Raw genomic sequence first — 18,938 nt, forward strand, 5'->3', positions numbered from 1 at the left:
CACAAGTGTAGGGATGGATGTGGAGCAGAGAACAGAGAATGGATAGAGAACAGTAGCAATAGGTGCCTGACGATGTACTTGGACAAGGAGCTGGTAGGGGTTGAAGGAAAGCGTTTGAGTGTGTATATTTGAACTGAACATGAGGAAGATAAAGCAGATTGATATTGGAAAAGCAAAATGTGTGGGGATGCTGGTAGGTAAAATGAATTACTGTGACCTGTTGTTCAAACAAATAGCATCTGCACTACATTTGTCCAAATGCATATTTGCACCACTTATTGTGTGGTTATCCTTTTCTACTATTGATACATAATTTTAAATCTCTTTCTTGTGCAAATTGTTCTTTGCACAATTGTTGTGCAAATGGTGTGAATCTTGCCACGTTGGAATGCGAGATATATGCTGAGAGGGAGAATTCTTGTGCTTATTTCCATTCAATGTGTGCTAATCCCATAAAGTGTTGAATTGCCAGTAATTGTTATTTGTAAAGGAATTTGAATTCCGGGGTCTAACTTGCTCCGTGATCAGTGCAGTTCCCTTGCCAAAAAAAAGCAGCGAGTTTCCGTTTTTCCAGACTTGCTCATTCCCCAAGGGTTTCCAGTCAGCAGACAGCAGAACGCCTGCAGAACCTGCATTGCAGAAGGCCCCATCTTTACAGAGAGAATTAAAGATGATATCTTAGAGATGGTGTGAAACCCAGAGCAAAAGTTATTTTTTCTCTCCAATTTAAAATCTCTGTTGGGTTAAAATGCCATGGGTTAGACAGTATGCTGTACCATTGGTCAACCAATGGTCTGACTTGGCTGTACCATTGCTGTATGCTTAACCATGTTGATGCCTCATGCCCTGTGTATACTAACACTAAAGGTCATCAATGCCTTCACATACGATTTCTCTGAGTTATTGAACCACAGTGTCACAGTTTGACACATTGTGCTGTGGAAGTGATGACCCACTATACATAAGAATATAGCATAAGAATTAGGAGTAGGCCATTATCAGCTCCTTAGATATCCCCATTTGATAAGACGGTAGTGGTCTGATTGTGACTTTAGGTCCACTTTCTTGTCTGACCTCTCCGTCAAGCCTTGAGACTCCTGTCAATCAAACATCTACCTAAATCATTCAATGACTGAGCCTCCACTATCAGACGAGAATCCCAAACACTAGAGAAGTGTGGATTTCCACCTACAATTGCTGACTTTGACTTTGAGTTTCCAGTGCACCTAGCCTGACTCTGGGTATTTTCAGACCGAGAAAATGTTGAAAGACCATTCTGTTTGATAACCTTTCATCCCCTTGGTAATCAGGGGTGTGCAGGAATGTAGAGTTGAGGTTAAAATTAGATCAGCCATGGTAATTTTGAATGGTGATGCAGGCTCAAAGGGATTGAGTGGCCGACTTTTGTTCCTTGTTTGATTTCTCCCATATGCTGTTTCTTTCCAAAGAGAGCACAGGTAGAGCTCTGCATGGAGTGTGTTGCCAAATATGTTTCTGTGGAGTCAAGCGAGGGGAAGATTGGAACTCCTGAACAGCTCGTGGAAGCCTATTCATCAATCAGTCAGATATGGGCCATATGTCTTGAGAATGTTCGGAGGCTCAATTCATGAGCTGTGCTGAATTAACTGATCTCTGGTGGGCTTGTGATGGCAACACCGTGCACATCACCGATATTTGTTCGCCATGTTCTGGTCAAGTGAATGCACCTCACCTATGGGGATCCTTGTCCTGATTGCTTTAGCTGCTGGGAAATGCATTGTGAAGCTTTTTGTGGTTGAACACCCTCTTGGCACTCAGTTAATATGTGGGGATAGAAATCTGCCTGGGAGCAAGTAGCAGAGTTTCCCACAGCCCTATGTCTGATCCCAGCATTGTGTGTGTGTGATGTTTATGTCTCTTCACCCTCCCATTGTCCTGGATGGCACTTTGTGAAGCGCCAATTGCACCGAGAATGTGGTCATTGACTTAAACCACGCTTTTTAACTCCTTGTTGTTGGTAATAAAAGCTTCCATAGGTTGGGAGAAACGGTTTGCAAAACACCAGCCCAGCAGTGGCCACTCGGCCCATTGGATTTGTGGGTGTCTAGTACCGCACAGTCAGTGGGCCAAGGTCTCCTCTGTTTCCGCAGGTAGTACCCATTTAACTCCCTAAGTGAAGGATCACAAGGACTTGCATTTATACAGCGTCCTTTGTTGTAAAACAATCTGGGGCGTTCCACAGGAGCGTTTTCACACGGTTTTTATGCTGAGCCAAGTACGGTTGTAGGAGCTGCCACAAAAAAAATGAAAGGAGTTCCAGAGCATGGGTTTGAGGTAAACCAAGGTGAGGGAGTATACTTACCCTTTCTTAGCTCACCTGTCCCAAGACAGGCTAACCTGACATCAACTAGCAGAGCAATTGCCTGCCTATTGTGTCACGGAGGTCTTTGCCATTTCTATCCAAGCCTATTGACTGAGCGCTCTCATCCATTAACCCAGCAGCTAGGCATGGGGTTTGGAGGGAGGGGAGCGGGCAGTGAAGGAATGGAGGTAAATTACTGTTGTCGCGGCCTGATTGTGAAGGATACTTGCATGAATTTCTGTTTCTGAAGGTTATGAGGAAATCTTGTGCGCGTTCAGGTTTGCATTCCCTCGAGTATAGGAGATTTAAAAGTGATCTGATCAAGGTGTCTGACATATTCAGAAAGTTTGATAAGGTAGATAGGGAGAAACCATAGCCTCTCAAAACAAGCAGATGTGACCTTCAGATTAGAGCTAGACCACTCAGGAAGTAAATTTTGGTTCAAAGGGTAGTGGAGATCTGGAACTTCCTGCCTCAAAACACTGTGAATTTATTTTTGTAGACACCCTACAGTTGTGGAAACTAGGCCATTTGGCCCAACAAGTCCATACTGACCCTCTGAGGAGTAACCCTCCAAGACCCATTTCCCTACCTTATTACTCCATATTTACCCCTGACTAATGCACATAACCTACATATCCCTGAACACTATGGGCAAATTATCATAGCCAATTCATCCTAACCTGCACATCTTTAGACTGTGGGAGGAAACTGGAGCAGCCGGAGGAAGCCCACGCAGACACGGGGAGAATGTGCAAACTCCACACAGACAATCGCCTGAGGCTTGAATCAAACCAGGTCCTTGGTGCTGTGAGGCAACAGTGTTAACCACTGAGCCCCCGTGCCACCTAATGTTTGAACAATTAGAGTTTTCAATACATCGTGTGTATTGAGTGGTATGGGTAGAGTTGTAGTAGACATCAGCCAGGGCATAATTGAACAGCAGAGCCTTGTGGTAGATGCCTTGCATGTGTACATGTCCTCAAATTTGGTGTCATCTTCATAAATATGGTCAATGGAGAAGTGTGATTCTCAGTCTGTAACATGAGAAGACTGACTTATTGGAGAACCACAACACCTACTGCCTCAGCCTCCTGTTTGTGTCTTTGAAATTGACGTTTTACCCGGCTCCATTGAATGAGCCTACTCTCCTCTCCGTCAAGCTATTGGGCAAAGTTTTGTCAGCGACAGGTGTATTCCTCGCAGTTAGACCATGAGATATAGGGCCTGAATGCAGCCATTTGGCCCATCGTGGCCGAAATGTTTCTCAATCCCATTCTCCTGTTTTCACCCTATGATCCCTTGATGCGTTATTAGTCAAGAATGGTCAGTAAAGGCACCATTTGCTCCAGTACTCCACAACCTGCCAGGTGGCAGGTTCCTAGAGTTACTGGCCTCAGCAACAGTAATGTTCAGAACATCGTTGTACGATGAAAGGAAAGAACACTCAGCCTTGCTACTCGTTGACTGCTACGTGATTTGGGAAGCCATCCTTGAGCGCAGTGCAAGAAGCTCTACTGCAGAGTATCCTTTGTTGCAATCTCTACCTCCTGTGATTCAAGTCTTGTTAACACTGTCAGCAAAGATTTGGGCAGGTAAAACAGCGGCTTAGGCGATCAAGGTGCTAAGGGAACACTGGTAAAAGCACACATCAGCGTGGATTAGTGAATTCAGAATTGGAGAAAAGAGAAGAACTGGCTTTGGGAATAACAATTTAGAGATGGAGTGCAGAGGTTTTCATAAACACGTCCTATTAGATACACATGAGTAAAAACGGACTGATTCATTAACGAAGATGGGAAACAAAGATACAAGATGGAATATTTTCAGTCTTTACAGTGGAAAAGAGCATAAATGGCTGGGGACGGGAAGATTAGATTCTGGATTAGTGGTGCTGGAAGAGCACAGCAGTTCAGGCAGCATCCGAGGAGCAGTAAAATCGACGTTTCGGGCAAAAGCCCTTCATCAGGAATACAGGCAGAGAGCCTGAAGGGTGGAGAGATAAGTGAGAGGAGGTTGGGGTGGGGAGAAAGTAGCATAGAGTACAATAGGTGAGTGGGGGAGTGGATGAAGGTGATAGGTCGGGGGGGGAGGGTGGAGTGGATAGGTGGAAAAGAAGATAGGCAGGTAGACAAGTCCTGGGGACAGTGCTGAGCTGGAAGTTTGGAACTGGGGTGAGTTGGGGGAAGGGGAGATGAGGAAACTATTGAAGTCCACGGTGATGTGCTGGGGTTGAAGTGTTCCGAGCAGAAGACGAGGCATTCTTCCTCCAGGCGTCTGGTGGTGAGAGAGCGACGGTGAAGGAGGCCCAAGACCTCCTTGTCCTCGGCAGAGTGGGAGGGAGAGTTGAAATGTTGGGCCACAGGGCGGTGTGGTTGATTGGTGCAGGTGTCCTGGAGATGTTCCCTAAAGCGCTCTGCTAGGAGGCGTCCAGTCTCCCCAATGCAGAGGAGACCGCATTGGGAGCAATGGATACAATAAATGATATTGGTGGATGTGCAGGTAAAATTTTATTGGATGTGGAAGGCTCCTTTAGGGCCTTGGATGGAGGTGAGGGAGGACGTGTGGGCGCAGGTTTTGGAATTCCTCCCCCCACCCACCCCGACCTACCACCTTCATCCCCTCCCCCACTCACCTATTGTACTCTATGCTACTTTCTCCCCACCCCCACCCTCCTCTCACTTATCTCTCCACCCTTCAGGCTCTCTGTCTGTATTCCTGATGAAGGGCTTTTGCCCGAAACGTCGATTTTACTGCTCCTCGGATGCTGCCTGAACTTCTGTGCTCTTCCAGCACCACTAATCCAGAATCTGGTTTCCAGCATCTGCAGTCATTGTTTTTACCACAGGGAAGATTAGAATTGATTGAAGTGATAAAGCCAGCAGCAATTCCAATTAAACATAAAAATAGTCCAGCGCTTGGCGCTTTTTCATCTTGCACTGACCAGGACCATTTGAGAGAATTACCAAAATAAATATTTATCCTGTATGTGAGAAGAATGCTAATTGGTTGGCAAGTGGCCTTTTATTGAGTCGGTCATTGCCATGGAAAATGCACCAGTTAATGATTGACAGTTCACCACTAAAGTTTGTTTAAATTTTAAATCTGGCAAGTTGACTCTGATCACAGTATTGGTGTGTGAAATTAATTAGAGAATAAGTGTGTCTTCATTTTTCTTCCATCTGCAAAGAACAAGGTCCTGAGTATTAATATGGGAAGAATCCAATTCATGCAAGTGTGTCTTCATGTTATAAATGTTGTTTTCCCTTTCCTTTTTACTTTTGATATTTCTTATGAACTGTCCTGATCAGTGCAAGCTCAAAAGCTTTGACAAAATGTCTTAATTTTTTTAAAAATTACTGTGAATATAGCTGAAAAAAAAAGACAAAAGCCAGCTGGACCCAGATAGTGTTTATCCAATGGTGTTAAAGATATTAATGAAGAAACTCCTGACAGATGAGTTGTAATCTTCCAAAGTTTGGGGGACAAGAATGAATTGGAAGGCAGTGAATAATGCATGATGTATTCAAAGTGACAAGCAGAGATAAGGATGGCTATCTATATGGCATTATCTTCAAACATCACTCCTATTAAGATTGGAGCAAACTAAAATCAGGACTACGGTTAATTTTATGATAGCATACTTTTTTGTGAAAGGTTAGTCATGTTGAACTAGTCCAGCAGAGCTGTCTGGCAGCATTTGTAATCGATGAGGTGAACAGTAAACTGAATGGGAGGCAGAGAAAAGGGTTATGCTTGGATTGGTGAGAAGTGAGAAGATACACACTCCAGCTATCTCCAGTCTTTTACAATGCATATTGGAACAGAAGGGAAAATATTCAAATGTATCAAAAGTTTTAAAAAAAGAAAAGGTCTTGAAGAAATTAGGAGTAATTTCAGAAGCACTAAGCTTAAGCTGAGATGCCATTCCCTGTCCATTTAAAATTTGTCCAGGTTTTCACTGTGAAACAATATGAAAGGTAGGTGGGGGATGATGAACAACAAAAGCTAAGTCCAAGTGCCTAACTAGTTAAGGGTTTACAGGCACAAAATGGGCCATCGAGCAATCTTATAAGACAGAGGGGGCGACTTTCAATGCAGTTGTGCCAATTGTCCATTATCAAGTTTGACCAAGGGCTGAGGAAACCCCAGAAGATGCCCCAAATTCATTTTGAACGTTTTCTGGGGGGAGTGGGGAGTGGGGAGTGGGGAGTGGGGAGTGGGGAGTGGGGAGTGGGGAGTGGGGAGTGGGGAGTGGGGAGTGGGGAGTGGGGAGTGGGGAGTGGGGAGGTGCTAGGGGTCTCTGCAAATCATCCACTGATTTTACAGGAAGTGATTAGGACAATTTCCAGGGAAGTTCCAATAAAAGCACATCGCTCTGTACAGAGAGAACTGGTGAATTTACCTTGTTTGGAGCGTTGCATCTAGTTGTACATCTGCCCCATTCAGGAAGGAAGGATAGCACTGGCTTTGAAAGAGTAGGTCCTGCAGGGATGAGAAGCATTCTTTATGATGAAAGGCTAGATACGCAGATTATGTATTTTTGGGGATTAAAGGGTGAACTGATTAAGGTGCAGAATATGGGAAAGAAACCTGTAACTGCAGAGAAACACAATCTACCAATAGGGGGTTGCTGAACAAGGGATCATGAAATGAGAACCAAGACCAAATTTCTGAATGCAAATTCATAAATGAAAGCAAAAAAACAGTGGATGCTAGAAATAAAACAAAAACAGAAAATGCTGGAGAAACTCCACAGGTCTGACGGTATCTGTGGAGAGACAAACAGAGTGAGTATTTTGAAGCCAGTATGGTTAATATTTCTGACAGAGTCATGTGGGACTTGATGTTAACTGTGTTTCTCTCTCCATGAATTGTAAAGATGTGGGATGCACTACACACTGAAAGGTCTAACATATTGAATAACCAAACCAGGAATGGGAATCAGGGATATTTCTAAAGGACAATGAGGTTTTTTAAATTTGTGTGTCTCAAAATGGTGGTGCAATGATGGTTCAAATGGAAACTCTTTTTCTTTCTTATCTTGGTGAAAATTTGGATTGCTGGCATATATTCTAGATCGTACTCTTTAAAAATGTTCAGTCCTGCCCGGAGCTGACAATCAGCGAAGGCTGATTTCATTATTTTCTTTTTTTTTCTCTCACCAGCATATTTTGACATTAAGATCCCAGTGAATAAGCAAAATCAGTCGAGCATGTGAAGCCTTTTGACCCTGTGTGGTTTGTCACCAACCATCACGGAGCTGCACACTATTCCAACCTGTCAGGCAGCATTCACGATGAGTTCTATTTAAATTGCAATAGAGCAGGATGAAAGGAAAAGCTTGCATTTATATCAGCATGTCATTAAGATGTCTCAAAGTGCCTGGTACAGATTAATTATCTTCAAAGTGTTGTAATGGCAGCCAGTGCAGAGGTCGTTTTACACTGTACGCCAATGTTCCATTGAGGAAATCAGAGTATCCAGGAGGCTGAGTAATTATTAACTCTTTGAGTGCTAGGAGGGAGCGCACATCAAAAAGGAGCAATAACCTGCTTTGGTGTGGAGCCACAGATGTGGCTTGGAATTACCATTCAGGGTAATTTTGAGTTGTCTTTAGGTGTGCCGATATGAGGTTTATGATATGAATTCTGCATTGGGTATCAATCCGTCAAACTGCTCATTCCCACTGAACATACGCAGTGACAACAGTATAGGCCAAGGTGACTGTATCCTCAATTTTTATTTTAGTCATTCATGCAACATGGCTGTCATTGGCTAGGCCGGCATTTATTTTCCATCCCTGGTTGCCATTGAGAAGGTGGTGGAGAGTTCCCTCCTTGAACCGCTGCAGTCCATGTGCAGTGGGTAGATCCATGTTGCAGAATTTTGACCCAGCGACAGTGAAGAAACAGCGGTATATTTCCAAGTCAGGATGGTGAGTGGCTTGGAGGGGAGCTTGCAGAGAATGGTGTTCTCAAGTATCTGATGCCCTTGTTCTTTGAGATGGAAGTGATCATGGGTCTGGAAGGGTTGAGAAGATGTTAGCATAATTGGGAAATGGTTTTCCACAGGGATGGCCATTTTTAATACAGTGAGTGTTTGGTGTGAGCATTTGCATTTCGTAATGGCGTGTGCACATAATGCTTTCCTCCCAAAGACTAGTCCCACCACAAACCACAGCCCAACCCCCACCCCCCCTCCTCCCGCATCCCACAGGCTGGAAGATGCATCTCCCCTCCCCAATGGAAAGTCCCCCACAACCAAACTGTCCCTGTATTTTTTTTCCCCTGGGTAATTAGGTCTTGCAGGACCTGGAGAAATCACAGCCTGCTTCTGACTCCTAGTCCTCATCAAGAAGCTTGATTGGAAACATTATATACACCTTACCACTATGCTCTCTTCCTCCACACTCTGGTGCTTACTACCTTCCATTTTATGGTTAATTTTATGCTATACTTCTTTGTTCCATTTGTTTGATTTTTATTTGTTTTGGTGAATGAGAACTTCCCGGATGTCACGTCCTGGTGCATGTCTCCCTCTGATTTTTAATCCAACAACAACAGCTTGTGTTTATACAGCACCTTGATATAAAGGTGACAAACATTCCAAGGCCCCTCGCAGGTTGTATAATTAAATAAGTATCACTTTTTTTTCTTCTTTTTATATTCTTTTGTGAAATGTGGGTGTTGCTGGAAAGGCCAACATTTGTTGGTGCTTTAGACCATGTTACCGTGAGTCTGGAGTCTTACATAGGCCAGAACAGGTCAGGATGGCAAATTCCTTTCCTTCAAGGACTATCATGAAAGAGAAGTTTTTAATAGTTTTGTGGGCACCATGTCTGAGACTGCCTTTCAGTCCCAGAGTCCAATGAATTGAATTTAAAGTCCATGCCTTTCCATGGTAGCATTTGAACCTGTGAGTCCAGAGCATCATCCTAGGCTTCTGGATTGCTAGTCCATTGACACATTGCCACAACCTCACCCTTTCTGTACATAGGAGACTATTATGTAACAACCTGTTTTTAAGGACTATCTGGAAGGAGGAAACTGAAGTGGAGAGATGTTGACCATAAGAAAGAGAAATAGAAGTACACGATTTACTCCGTTGAGTCACTGTACTTCAGAATCAATATAAATCTGAGAAGCAGCTCTGAGAAAGTTTACCAGGCAATCCCTAGAATGGTTGCATTGCCTTATGAGGAATGGTTAGACAGACTAGGCCTGGGTTCTCTGGAGATTGGCGTCCGAGGGAACTTAACTAAAGCAGATAAGATCCGAAGGGGAATTGCCTTCATGGATTTTTGACAGGATGCTTCATTTTGTGGGAGAATCAGGGGTCAAGGTTAAATACGGAGCTGCCCATTTAAAACAGATGATGGATCTTTTTTTTTCTCTCTTGGATTGAGTGTGTTTGGAATTCCTGTCCTTAAAAAGCAGAATCTTTAAAATTTTTAAGGCTAGTGATAGATTCATGATTACTAAGGGTGATAAAGGATTATCAGGGGTGTGGAGGAATATGGAGTTGAGGTTAAAATCCAATCAGCCGTGATCTTATAAAATGGCGGAGCAGGCTCAAAGGGCCAAATGGCCTATTCATGTTCCTTGTTGGTATGAATCCTGTCCACAGTTCCGTAACGGTTGTGATTGTAATAGGGCAACTATAACAGAGTTTGGAGCCTAGGCTGCTGAAGACATCACCACCAGTGGTGGGATGGTTATAACTGGGGGTGGGGCTGGGTACATAAAAAGGTCAGAATTAGGAGGAGAGCGTTGACGTTACAGGGTTGTCAGCTGGCCATCTTTCTTTGGTTTTCCAATTTTCTGCCTGAAGAATCCAGAAATTCCTGGGCCTCTGTGTGCAATTGTTGATGAGGCAGGCTGGGTACCACAGATCTGATCTCCTGACCACTGCCAATTGCCAATTTTAGTCAGCAGAATTACTGTACCCCAGATCAGATGGGCATAAGGGATTGTCAATATTATACTTTAACTGGAAATAAGATAGAATTACCATCTCCTGACATGAATTATCCAAGCCCGTACCAGGCTTTAATCAACTGGGAATTTTTAATGAACTGATTTAATTTGGTTGTTATTAAGTTTGCTATAGAATTTTGGACACATTTGGTTTGGATGGTCAAACCAGACTCCATTAGTCACCAATCTCCATGAAAACTCTTTTTTAAAGTCTCACTGTTTGTGGATAACAATTATTGACTGGGAAATAGTGGTTAGCACTGTTGCCTCACAGCGCCAGAGACCCGGGTTCAATCCCCGACTCAGGCGACTGACTGTGTGGAGTTTGCACGTTCTCCCCGTGTCTGCGTGGATTTCCTCCGGGTGCTCCGGTTTCCTCCCACAGTCCAAAGATGTGCAGGGTCAGGTGAATTGGCCATGCTAAATTGCCCGTAGTGTTAGGTAAGGGGTAAATGTAGGGGTATGGGTGGGTTGCGCTTCGGCGGGTCGGTGTGGACTTGTTGGGCCGAAGGGCCTGTTTCCACATTGTAATGTAATCTAATCTAAATCTAAATGGATTTGAAATGAGCTGCATTGCATTTCCTTTCAGTACAATCTGAGCCTGGCCCATTCCACAGCTCCTGGTTTCCAGATCTCTCCAAGGCCTCCCTGTGACACTTTCCAGCTCTATAACACTCTGCGATTCCTGCATTTCTCAACTCCAGCATCTTATGCTACCTCCTATTATCATCACAGTACTGTTGATGGCAGTATTAGGCTGGGATTCTCTCCCTAAACTTAGAATAGAACAGCAATTTGCTATTGTGTGTATATTTGCAACCAAAAAAGTGAAAGGTTGTATAGGTCGCCATATTACAGCACCTACATTAATGACAAGTCATAAATAATAAGAAAAAAAAAGTTAAAAGTTCATCACAGTTCAGTTAACGGTGGATATGTAGGATAGGTGGTTTAGCCATGGGAAATGCAGGGTTACAGGGATAGGATTGGAGGGGGCGGTGTGGTCTGAGTGAGATGCTCTTTGGAAGGTCAGTGCAGATTTGATGGGCTAAGTGGCCTCTATCTGCACTGTAGAGATTCTATGATCCCAGCTTGTCTGTGACCACCTTTTGAATACAGGCAAGTGTCGAAATGGCAGGACAACAGTGTCCTATGTGAAGAGCTACAATTAGGAGGTTTAATTGTGATCGCCTGAATTAACAAAGATGATTGGCCAACCTGTTAGGTGTCCAGTTGGTATAGAACTTGTCTTTTACAGAAAACCCAGTGGGATCTTCAGAGAAATGGGGTGAGCAAGTGTTTACCCAGACCTTAGCGAAATCTCTTACAGTCCTGGCAGGAGATCGTTCTGAGGGCTGAGTCTTTGCAAAGACTCCTTAAATGGTCCATTGTTGTGACCTGAATGTGAACCGGAAGATTGAGTTCAAATTCTGCTCTGGGACATGTACACACATAGAGACATGGAGGTCGATGCTCCAGTGCTGTTATGTTGTCTTTTAGATGAGATGTTAAATGGGGATTCTGTCTGCTCCCTTGGGTGAAAGTAAAGGGTCCCATAGCATTACTTTGAAAAAAAGCAGAGGAGGCCTGCTCTGTGACCACTACCACATTGCTGTTTATGAATGTGTATACCTGAGTTTGATTTTCTAACAGTGATGACACAATATAACATTTGGGACATCCTTTGGTTGTGGTTGCTGTATAAAGTTTGTTTGTTTGTTAGTTTTTGTCGTACATCATAGTAACTTGCCTGTAAGGCTGACTATTGTTCTGTATGCATGGTCTATATGGTACAATATGAGACTGGGAAACCTCAACAAAGGATGGGGATGTGGCCCTCCTGCACACTGTTCTTCCTCCTCCTGTGCAGAACAGCTCTTTCAAAGTGCTGTCATAATCTAGATGGGCTAAATGTCCATCTTCTTTGTTGTTAGTTTCTGGATTACACTATGGTGGCTGAGAAAATGCAACAAGAGAAATCAGGATGGTGTGGTGAGGTGCACTTGTTTTAAAAAGCTGTATGTTCTAGGAAACCAGGAAAGGCTGAAGGAGGTAAGGGAAATGCAATGATGACATCTATTTTGAGAGAACTTGAATATAAAAGCAGGGATATACTTCTGAGGCTCTGGTCAGACCACATTTGGAGTATTGTGCTCAGTCTTGGGCCCCATGTCTCAGGAAGGATGTACTGGCCCTGGAGTGTGTCCAGAGAGGTTCACAAGAATGGTCTCAGGAATTTGCACATTCTCCCCATGTCTGCGTGGGTTTCTTCTGGGTGCTCCGGTTTCCTCCCACAATCCAAAGATGTGCAGGTTAAGTGAATTGGCCATGCTAAATTGTCCCATCGTATTAGGTGCATTAGTCAGAGGGACGTGGGTCTGGATGGGTTACTCTTCGGAAGGTCGGTATGGACTGGTTGTGCCGAAGGGCCTGTTTCCGCACTGTAGGGAATCTAATCTAATCTAATCTAATCTATTCAATGATGTTTAGAAGGATGAGGAGGGGGATCTAACTGAAACATCCAGAATACTGAATTGCCTAGTCAGAGTGGATGTTGGGACGGTGTTTCCATTGGTAGAAGAGACCAGGAGCTGAAGGCACTGCCTTAGAGTAAAGAGAGGACCTTTTTAGAATGGAGATAAGGAGAAATGTCTTCAGCCGGAGAGCGGTGAATTTATGAAATTAATTGCCACAGAAGGCCAGGTCATTGAGTATATTTAAGACAGACAGGTTCTTGAGTATCAAGGGTTACGGAAAGAAAGAGGGAGAATAGGGTTGAGAAACTTATTAGCCATGATTGAATGGCAGAGCAGACTTGATGGCCTAATTTCTAGTCCTTTCAGCCCAATGTGTTATGGTCTTATGGAAGTTTGGGGCATTGGGTTGCACAGTTTTCAGGCCTGGGGCTTAATGCATCAGAGGGTGGTGTATGTGCATCGTGATTTCGGTCATGTGTGTAAGATCAAAGTTGTGTATTTAGGATGGTACGCTTGAAAAATGCTCCTTGCCTATTATCATGTGGTTGAATAAACCAGCAATAGATAACACTTACTGTTGTAATAAACATCTGCATTTTGTGTCTTGTGTGGTGAATGGCACAACATTTTGGGCTGTTTGTCATGCATTGTCCAATATTTAAAGATCACTTCAAAGTATGGAACGGAAAAACGGTTTACTTTCCACGAGGGAGCCTGATTTGCTTGAGGTGGTGTGTGTCTGTTTGCAGAAGGGAAGGGTTACAGACCATAAATCTATCAAGTGTGCGCTGTTATTCAATGAGATCATGGCTGATCTGCCTTTTTTTTAATGTACACGTTCCCAGTCAGTGTACACGTGAGCAGAGGTGATGTTGCCAATCAGCAGCGTTTACTCTTGTTCTCCCTTTTCGAGCTGTCATTGGAAGTGGTCTACCTCCGAAGAGGAGGCACCGAATAGAAGTGTGTTTCTACTAAGTTGAGATTTTCCAGTCTTACTGGGGACACCTGCCTTTATGTGGGATACACAGCTCAGAACTGAGCTGTTTGTGCCAACCAGACAATGTCAGCATTTATATTCCCCATGGATTTACTCCAATCTTTCCTTAGCTAATTCCTAAACTCGCTCAGCCCGCTCGGTCCTCCAGTGGCAGGCGAAGGGCACATTTGTATCCCTGAAGGAGAAATGAACTTGCATTTATACAGTGTGGTTTGTGACCTCTGGGTCCCCTAAATCACTCCACTACCAATGAAGCATTTTACAAATGTAGGTGCTCTTTTAAAATTGAAATGCAGCCCTAGCCTGTGCGTAGGAAATTCCCATAAACAGCTGTGAGCTATGACAGTAGCCCAAAGATCAGGGAGAACAGTTCGGTTGGATAAGAAGGCAGATGTGGCCTTTATTTAATGGTTTAATTGAAAGCAGGGGCCTCACCCATGGAACCACTGAGATGGGTGCAGTGTAATAAGGCTGGTTGTGAATCTAAAAGCTTGACTAGTCCAACTTGTCTTTCAGTAAGTGGTACCCTGGCCCACACGTGACTGAGCGGCACTGCCTCTGGGAGTCGGGAAGCAGATGGTGCCAGATGTGATCGGAATCCATGAAGGTGAGCGACTGTAATTGGGGGAATGTAAACGGAGGTGGGTGACAGCAGCTGAAGACAGGTATTTTCAAAATAAATCTCCCTTCGCCTTTCCAGTAGCTGGATCCTCAGATCGACAGACTCTGGGCGGGAGGTCGTGAATTGAAATTCCAGCTTTCTCCGGTGTTTTTGAGTGCATTTGTGTCTGCCAATTAACCAGCTGCACAATCTATTTTCTGACTCCTAGCCTGACCAAAGCTACTAATGGTATTCCTGCCAACACTTTGGGGAGAGCTGGATGATTGGAGGTGAGGACACAAAACTGAGGAATGGAGAGGCACCCTTAATAATGGGGATCAATGTAAAGAAACTGTCAACTTAAAATAGTCACCTTTTTTTATTCTCATTTTACATGCCATACTTTTCGACAACTAGATTGGGAGCTTTGGGTGACCACACAGTCCACTAACTCAGGCTCAGTGTCCTGTGATTTGCCTTTTTCTTTTTGTGTGTGGGAGGGGGAAACATCATAAAAACTGAGCCACTGTTCGCAAAGTGTCATGCAACATTCCCACCAATGGACCATCATCATAACACACTGTGAAGCTCCCATCCATCCAATGCTGGTGTAGGATGGCATAGGCAGAAACTGGAATATTGTTCGACATTTCTTAGCCTTTCTATCTCCTCTGTCTCTCCACTTGAATATTGCTGAGAAGGGAGGCATACGGGTGAATCTTTCCACCCCCACTGGTCAGGATGAATGCAAGAATGCCAACTTTGAAATAATCCTCACGGTTTATACTGTGGGATCTTAGGGTTCTGATTAGTTAGCCAGTCATAACTGGCTGAGATATTGCCAAGGGGAAAGTAACAGAATGATTGGCTCCCCCAGTTCCTAGGTAATGGAAAAAGTTCCAGACTTTAACCTATGATGGCTCAGTGGTTAGCACTGTAGCCTCATGGTGCCAGGGACCTGGATTTGATTCCAGCCTTGGGTAACTTCCTGTGTGGAGTTTGTACATTCTCCCTGTGCCACCATGGGTGCTCTGGTTTCCTCCCATAGTCCAATGCTGTACAGGCTAGTGGATTGGCCGTACTAAATTGTCCTGTAGTATCTAGGGATATGCAGGCTAGTTGGATTAACCATGGGAAATGCAGGGTTACGGGGATAGGGTAGTGGGGTTGGGCCTGGTTGGGATGTTGTACAGAGGGTCAGTACAGACTCATTGGGCTGAATGGCATCTTTCGGCACTGTGGGAATTGTATGATTTTTGTTTCCAAGCACTGGTCTCTGTGTATTAATTTTTGTAACTTCTAGCCAATATAAGAGTAATGTGATAAGTTGACTAGTTATCTTAAACTCTTACTGGTTGTAAGTATAGCTGATGCATTCAGAACTATTTAGCAAATGCTGCCCAATCATCAAATTGCATCTAACAGTAGATGTTTTGTGTTTTGCAAAGCCCACCTGGTTTAATACGGCATGCTCTCTGTCCATTATAAACAGCTACATACATGTGCCTGATTCAAACAACCAGTCTTTGGGATGTATCTCTCATTTTATCCTCTGTAGTATAAACCGTTGTGGCTGCTTAAAATTTGGTATTCTTGAATGTGACCCAATGAATACATGACAAAAATCTTTGGCCATGTACTCTATTTTCAGCAATGTTCAGGATCTGTACCTCCAAGTGACTGTTTGTAATCTGTCAATTTGTTCTCTCAGAATATCACAATCCCCTGAACTTCAGTGGCTTTGCCTGGCTAGCTTATCCTATTAATGCTTTGACAGGAAACAGCTCCACCTGGCTTCTCTCTTTTGTCTAACTTTCCCAGTTCTTTGCTGGTGTCCCCTGATATTTGAACGATTCGTCACAGTGAACGCATTTGCCTGGATGAGTTTCTCTTTTAAATCTCCTTCAAAATGTTGTTGCGTTCCCCTTGACTGGTCCCTTCCATTACTCAGGCCCATGGATCAGTGACTCGGATGAGATGCTCCATTCCAGCTCTCAAACCGGTTCATATCTCCATCTTTCCCACTTAACATCTCGTTGACAACCACTGCTGACTATTTACAGCAGCAAAAACCCAGGTCGTTCACCCTCACCAATGTATATTTTCCAAAGTTAGTATCCTATCTTGCTTCAGCTCACCCCATCCTGTGAAAGGAGCTGTTTTTAAAAAAAAGACTCAGGCCCAGCAAACAGGTATCTCCAGTACAGTAAGAAATTGTGAAGGAGAAAATCTATAAAACTGTACCTCCAGCTTACTGTGTTGGCATATCCCAACACATACAGAACATGTTACATACGGTCCTTCCTTTCATTGTGATTTCTTTCCTAACTCGCTCAAGAATATGTTTTGTTTATAGCATGGAAAATAAACCAGCATCTGACAAACGGCACACCCTATAACCACCCTATCATTCTCTTAAAGTAGAGTGAGACCCAGTCTCTCAATTGGTGGGTTACAGTCAGGTATTGTTGCTATTGACTGGAGCAGCCCTTTCTCTTATATACACACACACACACACACCCCTCCCCCCACCCTCTTAATTTCTCAGTGTTTAAGAGTTCATCAGAATAGTAAAAGGGTCAAGCAATGTTATGGAGTTTGTATTGGGACTCTACTAAATATTATTGCAAAATGTTTAGTATTTCACCTGTTTGAATTCCTCGTTTTGGAATGCCATGCTACTGTTGACTCTTTCTCATTGTAAGCCCCAATACGTGAACAGGTTGCCCTCAGTTTGATGCTTATACTAGTAGCACCATTCCTCTGATAAAGCAGCACTGTGTCTGGGCTTGCATTAGGGGGCCCAGCTTAAACTCCAGTGTCTTTGTGTGCATGCAGTGATTGAGGCTGGCACACGAACGCACTGTGGACACACAGGTTAGAGCTTGATCCCTCCTTTAATCTATTGGAATTATGAGTCCTCAAGCCCACTCAGTCATCTCAGGAAAGTGAGGAATAGTTTGCTAGACATGGAACCTTTGCTCTTTGTGTTTGCCTCTCCCAGGTGATTACATGTCTATAGGATTGCAATGGGAATGCGGGGACATGGAGGTAGTCCGGGGAGAGAGGACTTGTTTAGCCAGGATGACTTGACAATTAAGGTGATGGGCCAACTGGTGTCTTTTGTCCATTGGTTCTTTTGTTTCTCTACTTAATAGGCTCTGTTACGACCTTCATTTCAATGTTTGGTCATGAACTGTGCTCCTAGTTACAGGAATGCAAGGTTAGCAGTGTGCTTTCGATGCTGGGTTGTGTTGGTGGATTGTAATGTTGAGGTAACTCCTGCTAACAATGGGCACACTGCTTTCTACTTCTACATGCTGGCCTCTGCTGCTCTTTTTTTTACCATTTTCTTTTCAAGGGCTCCAGCGAAGATGAGGACATTGATCCGAGACTCTAACTACAAATTCTAATTCAACGTTATCCCAGAAACTTGCAGGTTTGTGTTCTTTAGCTTTTCACCTTCATGTTTTGATGCATTCTATTTTAATGTGCTGATCCATATTGAGACCCCTTCCCTCACCCACAAAACACCTTCACCTCCCACTAACAGTCCCTTTTACAGCAGGATGGTACATTCAGAGTTAGCTACTCGTTGCATTGTGAAGCTTTTGGTTCCATAACCTTCAGCACTTCATAAACAGCCTACTTTCTGATTGCTAATATTTTTTATAATTTAAGATAAGAATAGAGGCGTAGAGTATAAAGCAAGGAACTGATGCTACACATCTACAAGTCATTGGTCAGACCACATTTGGAGTGTTGTGTTCAGTTCTGGGCACCTTATTCAAGGAAGAATGTTAAAGCCCTGGACAGAGTGTAAAGAAAATTTACTAAAAAGATACAAGAAATTAGTGATTTTAGACAGCAGGAAAGATTAGAGGATTTGGGCTTATTCTCCTTGGAGCAGAGAAGTTTAAGAAGTGACCGTTATTGAAGTGTTCAAAATTCTGAATAATATTGACAGGGTAAAGCAGGATATTCTGTTTTCCCCTAGTTGGTATGTCGGTAACTAGGGGTCACAATTTCAGGATTGTGAGCAAGAGAGCTAGGGGTGAGATGAGAAGAAATGTCTTTACTCAGAGGATTGGCAGAATTTAAGATGCGCTGCTTGGGAGAGTGGTGGAGATGGAGTCCATAGGAGGTTTCAAAAAGACCTGGATATGTATTTGAAAGTCAAGATTAGAGTGGTGATGGAAAAGCACAGCAGGTCAGGCAGCATTGGAAAAGCAGGAAAATCGATGTTCCAGGCAAAAGCCCTTCATCAGGAATGAGGCAGGGAGCCTCTGGGTTGGAGTGGGGGTAGGACTGGGGAGAAGGTAGCTAAGAGTACAATAGTTGGATGGAGGTGGGGATGAAGGTGATAGGTCAGAGAGGAGGGTGGAGCAGATAGGTGGGAAGGAAGATTGGCAGGTAGGACAGATCATGAGGATGGTGTTGAGCTGGCAGGTTGGAACTGAGGTAAGGTGGGGGGAGGGGAAAGTGATGAGTTCAGACAGCCATGGACATAGGGCTGGAGATCGGGACTAGCTGGATAACTGTT

At 43.8% G+C, this 18,938-nt stretch overlaps 1 long non-coding RNA gene across 2 annotated transcripts in view; it reads left to right on the forward strand.

Moving 5' to 3' along the window:
- Nucleotides 1–18,938, forward strand: part of LOC122562557 (uncharacterized) — a 55,469-nt gene that overhangs the window by 1,760 nt on the left and 34,771 nt on the right. For both annotated transcript variants that reach the window (XR_015761239.1, XR_015761238.1), the window contains exons 2-3: nucleotides 14,311–14,401; nucleotides 17,757–17,834. This is a non-coding gene — a long non-coding RNA (uncharacterized LOC122562557). The remainder of the gene's footprint in view (nucleotides 1–14,310; nucleotides 14,402–17,756; nucleotides 17,835–18,938) is intronic.

Source organism: Chiloscyllium plagiosum, unplaced genomic scaffold, assembly GCF_037043375.1.
Source record: "Chiloscyllium plagiosum isolate Xiang-an unplaced genomic scaffold, Cpla_swu_hap1 HiC_scaffold_24, whole genome shotgun sequence".
NCBI lineage: Eukaryota > Metazoa > Chordata > Chondrichthyes > Orectolobiformes > Hemiscylliidae > Chiloscyllium > Chiloscyllium plagiosum.